We start from the raw sequence: 8,735 nt of genomic DNA, 5'->3' as shown, positions 1-8,735 counted from the left end.
TTCACCCTCAGCACACACACATGATTCTGCTGATGAGTTGGCAGTCAGCATTTCCTTGAGTGAGTCATCCGTGTGCTGCTTGTTATTTCATTTTTATTTAGGAACTGGTGTCTGATTCCTGCCTGAAAGGACCAAGCAAGAGACGCCATGGCTGGCCAGCTGTGGTGGGCAGGGCCAAGGAGGCTGGCACTGTGAGACAGCTGCCCTGCACCAAAGATGCACGTTGCTAAGGGCTTATATATAGACCCTGTAGATAAATCCTGCTTGTTTATACCACGTGAGGGGCAAGGGGATGCAAATATTGAAGCCGGGGACAGGAGAGTCTTAAGCTGGAAAGAGTCATTGCCGAAGATGCCAGTGGGGGCAAGCTCAGGTGAACCACATGAGGTTGACAATCAAGTTACTCAGGTGCCCAGTGCACCAGCAGCAGATAGTGTCTGCACTAGACAAGGGGCACTGCGCCTTTCCTCCAGGCCAGAGGAGTGCCGATCCTCAGGAGAGCCTCTGCGTGCATCTCTTCTCTTCTCTGTGTTCGGTGACGCATTTGCCATCACAGGAGTCTTTCCACATCTGAGATCAGCAAGCACAATGACTCAGGATCTTTATTCTTTGGAGAACTGGTGGTTGAACATCAGTGTAACCTCCTCTCTCCTGCACCCTGACGAGGAAGGGGTCCAAGGAAACCACAAGCTCATGGGAGAAAAGGTGGAGGGAAGAAGGGAAAAGAAGGGATTCCCCACACACAACTTGTAAGACCAAAGTAGATTCACAATGAGGAAAGCAGGGAAACTGACCAATGAATGGGCACGGAGTGACAGGATGGTTGTTGGCTGTTGAACTTGATGAAAACTAGGGGGGATCCTGAAAGGCTAAGGGGCCTGACAGGATTTCTTCAGGAGGGGAAACTGAGTCAGGGAGTATTTAGTGAGTATCAGTTCCGTTCAGTTCAGTTCAGTCGTGTCCAACTCTTTGTGACCCCATGAATTGCAGCATGCCAGGCCTCCCTGTCCATCACCAACTCCCGGAGTTCACTCAGACTCACGTCCATTGAGTTAGTGATGCCATCCAGCCATCTCATCCTCTGTCGTCCCCTTCTCCTCCTGCCCCCAATCCCTCCCAGCATCAGAGTCTTTTCCAATGAGTCAACTCTTCGCATGAGGTGGCCAAAGTACTAGTATCTGAAAAATAAGTATAGCTCACTTTTTTCCCCCTGTATATTAAACACATCATTTTAAACTGGTTATAACTTGAGACTTTCCCATGGCAATTGAGTCAGACTAGTGTGGTATTTGTGACTCAGAAGTTACATGATTAAGTATCATTTTATATATCAGAGGACTACTATTCTCCTTAGTTACTATGAAATAAATGGTTCCTGTAGCTCTCCTTTGAAATCTCAAAACAACCACTTCTCTAGGAGTCTATGGTTTAAGAACCTTAAAATTAGAGAAAACTTAAAATAGTAAAACCATGTTTCACCATTGAAAATAGCTAAAATCAGGATAAAACAGATAAGGGGTGGTGCTTCCACCCTGTATGTCAAAAGCTTCAGTGGAACGCCACTTGAATCCCAACAACGAAAAAAGTTCAGAAAATCTACAAAAGATAATTTTCCTTGAACCCACCAGAGAGCAGCCAGGGCTGCTGAGACCTTCCGAGGAGATTAAGGGCATGTGGACTGCCTTGCCTTCAGTGGAGTGTGGGAGAAAGGGGTGCTCCTTGTGAAAGAGGGTAAGAAGAAAGCAGCTTAACTTTTAACAAATTCTTAAAAGACAAGAGCTGGCTCAACAACAACCCAGATTAACTGGGAGCTGGGACGTGAGAGGAGTCTGTATGTTCACATGCTTTCTTGTGTATCCTTCAGGGGCTCTGCGGGGAGGTCAGGGCAGGGACCTGGGGACACTCTTTCCTGGACGAAGAAGGCATCCTAGTGGTGGTTGGTTGCTGCTGGGGGCCTTTGAGAAACAGCACCATTGCCTCAGACCCTTCTCTATGTGAAGTCAAAGCCTGTGGTAAGAGGAAATAACCTTCCAGCCTCCAGCCCCCACAAAGATGACTGCTTCTGGAAGAGGAGTGTAAGCCAAAGGATTTGAGCAAGTTCAGTCCCACCTCTGAGGACACAGGGCTTGCAGAGACCAAGGGTGGGTCAAAGGGGACTTCTGAAAGCTGACGATGGAGTGGAGACATGGAGAGAATCCCTGTGTCGGCTGAGGCCCAACACCATCCGCGAGGTAGCAGCAGTCCCCTGCTGCAGGGACGTGAAGCCTTGGAGCCCTGCTTGGGTGAGGAAGCGACCTCAAAACCGGCTCAGGGCAACCAACCAGACAGAGTCAGTCCTCCCCATCAATGCACTTAGAGGAGAAGAAATGTGCCAATTTGGGGGTATAAACAAAATTTACATCTGTCTCCACCCTTTTATTCTGTACAATATCCTATATTCAATTAAAAGGGAGAAAAACAATAAAAGCAAAGATAAGTGTTGAATTACAGAAATCAACAGAAGATTTAGAGAACTCCCAAATGTTGGTGCCATCCATAGGGACTTTGAAAAAACTATGTTTATTAGGTTAACAAGCAGAGTGGAACATACATAGTTCAACATATATGGATAGATAGGGAATTTTGGTGGAAATTTGGGACCTAAAAAAATAGTTAAATAGAAATACTGGAAATAAAAAAGAAAAAACCAAAAAACAGTCTCAGAGAAGAACTTATTCCATGTACTCATCAATAGACTGGACACAAGAAAAGAATTAGTGAATTTGAATTAGTAACTGAAATTTTCAAACTGGATTGTAAGGAAAATTAATATGGAAAAACAGAGCATTCAAAGGCTGCGGGACATTAACCTTTCTAACATAACTGGAACTGGAATCTTAGAAGAAGAGGAAGAAAGAGGAAAAGAGAAGAGATGGCAAGTGAAAGTTAATGAAAGAATCGAAACCACAGATCAAAGAACCTCAGAAACATCCCCCATTCCATCCCCTCAAAAACCCTCCACAACTAGTCCCAACACAGGAGAACTCCAGGAAGCCAAAGATACAAAGACAAAGCCCAGAGCAATGTTACCTACAGAGGAACAAAGAAAGCTTAGAGAGGTCTTCTAATTGGAGACGAAGCTTACCCAAGCAGACTTGTACTACAGGAAACACTGAAAAACCCTCAGATAGAGGATCATGAGAGTGGAGGCAAATTTGACTCCAAACAATAGTGAAAATCATTGGAAATAGTAAAAATGAGGATAAACATAAAACACAGTTTATGTTATTTTTAATTGCTTCAAAAGAAAACTGTTAAAGAAAAAGAGTAATGATGTATTGCAGAGTTCATGACGTACGTAGAAGGGAAATGATTAAAGCAGTAGCATAAAGCATGAGAGGAATATTACTCAGCCATAAAAAGGAACACATGTGAGTCAGTTCTAACGAGGTGGATTAACCTAGAACCTATTATACAGAGTGAAGTGAGTCAGAAAGAGAAAGATAAATACCATATTTTAACACATATGTACGGAATCTAGAAAAATGGTTCTGAAGAATTTATTTGCAGGGCAACAATGGAGAAACAGACATAGAGAATAGACTTATAGACATGGGGAGAGGGGAGGAGAGGGTGAGATGTATGGAAAGAGTAACATGGAAACTTACAGTACCATCTGTAAAATAGATAGCCAACGGGAAGTTGCTGTATGGCTCAGGAAACTCAAACAGGGGGTCTGTATCAATCTAGAGGGGTGGGATGGGACGGGAGATGCGAGGAGGTTCAAAAGGGAGGGGATATATGTATACCTATGGCTGATTCATGCTGAGGTTTGACAGAAAACAGCAAAATTCTGTAAAGCAATTATCCTTCATGGCACCCCACTCCAGTACTCTAGCCTGGAAAATCCCATGGGTAGAGGAGCCTGGTAGGCTGCAGTCCATGGGGTCGCTGAGGGTCAGACACGACTGAGCGACTTCACTTTCACTTTTCACTCTCCTGCATTGGAGAAGGAAATGGCAACCCACTCTAGTGTTCTTGCCTGGAGAATCCCAGGGATGGGGGGGGGGGCCTGGTGGGCTGCTGTCTATGGGGTTGCACAGAGTTGGACACGACTGAAGCGACTTAGCAGCAGCAGCAGCAGCAGCAGCAGCAGCAATTATCCTTCAATAAAAAACAAATCAATAAAAAAAGCATGAGCAGAAACATGGAAGTAAAATGGTGTAAAGTTCTTATGATTGTGAAATGGTGAAATGCTGTTGAAGTTAGATTATGGCAAATTAATAATTAACTTATAAACCCTATATCAGCCACTAGAGATGAAATAAACCACAAATAATTTGTTAACTAAAATGAAGATAAAGGGAGAATAAGTAACAAAAAATAGATGGGGAAATTAAAAATAACAAAATGGTGTTTTCAGGTCCAACCATATTAATGATTATGTTAGATTTAATGGACGCATTACTTTTACTTCTAAGTATTTATCCAGGGAAATGTAGACACACCCATACACCAACTTGTACATGAGTTTTCAGGGGGTGTCTGAGAAGTTCTATATCTTAATTACAATGTTTGTCACACAGCTATGTAAATTTGCCAATACATTTCAACTGTGGAGAAGAGGTAAAATATTATTTCAAAAACTATAACATAAAACTGATCATTGTGCTCAGTTGCTTCAGTCATGTCTAACTCTTTGTGACGCCATGAACTGTGGTCTGCCAGGCTCCTCTGTCCATGGGATCTTTTAGGTAACAACACTGGAGTGGGTTGCCATACCCTCCTCCAGGGGATTTTCCTGACCCAGGGATCAAACCTGAGTCTTCTGCACAGAAGATTCTTTACTGCTGAGACACTGGGAAAGCCCAAAACATATAAAAATTACATCAAAAATGTAAAGAAGTATTTTTGTTCATTAAAATACAATTTTATTTTTGTTATCATTTATGCAAGATGTGTATATACTTGTCTGTGTTTAGAGGTGTAAATTTAAAAAGAAAATTTAACGATTACAATATTGACTATCCCCTGAAAGTTACGTATTCACTGTTAGATGATCAATGCTATCGTTAGGACATCTGGAAGAATAAAAGAAAATTGTGACAACATTGTGACAGACTTAAAATGTTTCTCATGTTTTCTCAAATTTCACAGTCAATTTTTCCTTTAAAATAAATGAAATGTAGCTATGTACCTTTACTCCTTCCCTCTTAAAGGTATTATTAAATCAATGCATTTTCTAACATATAGCATTTTAGGAATGAAGAAACTAGTAATTCAAGAATAAAATGCTGCACATTAGATCAAGTGCACTTTGAATTAATTGACCACTCTAGGAAATGCAAAGCAACTTTAAAAACACACCGCTGTATCTATTGGGGTTTGGCCTTTTATGATCAATTCACTATGCAATGCCTCTTATTCTTTGTCTTAGAACATTTATTTAGATTAATTTCCCCTCTCTCTCAATACAATAAGCCCCTAAGACCTACAAATTAAGTTTACTTGTCTTAGCTTTTATTAAACATCTGTATCTCATTGTAAAAATGCAAGCAAGGAGTCGACTTTGCTGGGTCATGACCAGTCCCGGATAAGATTAATATTGAGTTGTTCTAACTGTGTATATGGTTGTTACATTTCAGAAGACAAGCTATCATTGACTTCAGAAAGCTCAATGAAAAAACTCTGGAAATAGAGAAGAGAGAGTGTCAGTGCTTTTGCTCATGGAGATCGAAACTGACCCTGTCTTTACCATTATTAGAGACCACGTTTTCCTCCTTAGGGCTGGAGGGTAATACTGTCTATGTTCCTTCTTTCAGGAAGTCTCTCACAAAGGCAGTAAAACTCTTCAGACCACAGGAGTCTTGGTTCTCATTTAAAGCATCCCCACAGATTTTATGTTGTATGTTGAAAAGGTAATCAGACATGAGAACCAGCTTTAATCGACTGATGAAATGAGGAACTTTATTCTTAGCAGGAAAAATGACACTGATTTTAGAGGATAAGAGTGTGGGGAACATCTAACCCCAAACTGCAATTGTTCCTAGATTTAGACTTTTAAAATACACCCTCATGAGGTGAGCACAGCTCTTCACTCCTTAAAGCAGGCCATGCAGTGATCTCCTTCCCAAAAGTTAAGTGTGAAAAAGAAGAAAAGAACCACCTTACAGAGGAGCAGCCTGACAAAGACGACATCAGTCCAGTAATCAAGGCCAGCGTTGACAGGGATGAGAGCATGTGCTCTCGATGTGATGTGGTCAGCACAGCTGCTGTCTCCATGATCTTCCTCCTCCAAACCCATAACCCATGGCTGGAGATGAGAGAAGCCATCAGAGAAATCCCTGCTGAGGGGCCTTCTGAAAAATCGTTGACTCAGATCAGATCAGATCAGTCGCTCAGTTGTGTCTGACTCTTTGCGACCCCATGAATTGCAGCACGCCAGGCCTCCCTGTCCATTACCAACTCCCAGAGTTCACTCAGACTCATGTCCATCGAGTCAGTGATGCCATCCAGCCATCTCATCCTCTGTTGTCCCCTTCTCCTCTTTCCCCCAATCCCTCCCAGCATCAGAGTCTTTTCCAATGAGTCAACTCTTCGCATGAGGTGGCCAAAGTACTGTTTCAGCTTTAGCATCATTCCTTCCAAAGAAATCCCAGGGCTGATCTCCTTCAGAATGGACTGGTTGGATCTCCTTGCAGTCCAAGGGATTCTCAAGAGTCTTCTCCAACACCACAGTTCAAAAGCATCAATTCTTCGGCGCTCAGCCTTCTTCACAGTCCAACTCTCACATCCATACATGACCACAGGAAAAACTATAGCCTTCACTAGACGAAACTTTTTTGGCAAAGTAATGTCTCTGCTTTTGAATATACTATCTAGGTTAGTCATAACTTTCCTTCCAAGGAGTAAGCATCTTTTAATTTCATGGCTGCAGTCACCATCTGCAGTGATTTTGGAGCCCAGAAAAATAAAGTCTGACACTGTTTCCACTGTTTCCCCATCCATTTCCCATGAAGTGATGGGACTGGATGCCATGATCTTCGTTTTCTGAATGCTGAGCTTTAAGCCAACTTTTTCACTCTCCTCTTTCACTTTCATCAAGAGGCTCTTTAGTTCCTCTTCACTTTCTGCCATAAGGGTGGTGTCATCTGCATATCTGAGGTTATTGATATTTTTCCCGGCAATCTTGATTCCAGCTTGTGTTTCTTCCAGTCCAGGGTTTCTCATGATGTACTCTGCATATAAGTTAAATAAACGGTGACAATCTACAACCTTGACGTACTCCTTTTCCTATTTGGAACCAGTCTGTTGTTCCATGTCCAGTTCTAACTGTTGCTTCCTGACCTGCATACAGATTTCTCAAGAAGCAGATCAGGTGGTCTGGTATTCCCATCTCTTGCAGAATTTTCCCCTTGAGGGATGTAGTGATAAAATGTGTCACTCCTTAACTCTGTTTCATTTAGTGTTGCTCTGTTTGAGCATGCAGTGATGCCATTTACTAAATGGAGAATTTTATGCATTTTAACCTGGTTTGATATTTTCCACCTTGTCCTATATTTTCTAGCAGACACCTGTTATTTCCCATTAGTTGTTGGCAGGAGTTGGACTCTCATCCATCTCACCAGTTGTCACATTTTCAGCATAACATTTAGCACGAGGTGTGAGTATCACAAATGTGTTTATTAGTCTGTTTGACCTATTTAGACTCATAAACTGGGTCAAAACGAATCCTGATGAAGACTGAGTTAAACTCTGCCACATCAAGTTGGTGACAGATCCAGAATTAGAAGCCTTGCTTTCTGAAATTCTGATTTATTGAACTTCTCATTACAATCTAACTGACAAAGGAATAACCCCACTGCATCACATATAGCAATATATAGTTTATAATTAATGCAATTATTTGAGATAACATCAATTTGCTTCCCTATCAATATTAACATTATCAGCTCATTTCAAAATAGGATTCAATCTTCAAGAAGGACAAGTAGCCACCACAGGAATATTGTTCTCAGTTTACTGGACACCATTGAGAATTTGTCATAGTCTGAAATGTCCTTTGCTTGTTCTATACTTTTTAATATGGAACATCTTTTACTAAGCTTAAAATAATTTTGTTATTCTTGTTCAGTCACTCAGTCACGTCCAAGACTTTGTGACCCTATAGATTGCAGCACACCAGGCTTCCCTGCCCTTCACCATCTCCTGGAGCTTGCTCAAACTCACGTCCACTGAGTCAGTGATGCCATCCAACCATCTTGCCCTCTGTCATCCCCTTCTCCTGCCTTAAATCTTTCCCAGAATCAGGGTCTTTCCCGTTGAGTCAGCCCTTTGCATCAGGTAGCCAAAATATTGGAGCTTCAGCTTCAGCACCAATCTTTCCAATGGATATTCAGGGTTGATTTCCTTTAGGATGGACTGGTTTGATCTCCTTGCAGTCCAAGGGGACTCTCAAGAGTCTTCTCCAACACCACAGTCTGAAAGCATCAATTGTTCAGTGCTCAGCCTTCTTTATGGTCCAACTCTCACATCCATACATGACTACTGGAAAAACCATAGCTTTGACTATATGGACCTTTGTTGGCAAAGTAATGTCTCTGCTTTTTGTATTTTGAAAAATAATTGTAGAAATTATAAATTTAGTGCAAATTTGATTTTTTAAAATAATATTTGACATGCAGAAATTAATTAGAGCAGAAAACCACCATCTTCTTCTTTTTGAGTGTCAAGAACCTCTTATTTGCTATCTGGGG

This window comes from Bos indicus x Bos taurus, chromosome 9, assembly GCF_003369695.1.
Source record: "Bos indicus x Bos taurus breed Angus x Brahman F1 hybrid chromosome 9, Bos_hybrid_MaternalHap_v2.0, whole genome shotgun sequence".
In the NCBI taxonomy this organism is placed as follows: Eukaryota; Metazoa; Chordata; class Mammalia; order Artiodactyla; family Bovidae; genus Bos; species Bos indicus x Bos taurus.
Note: the sequence above shows the minus strand (reverse complement) of the source record.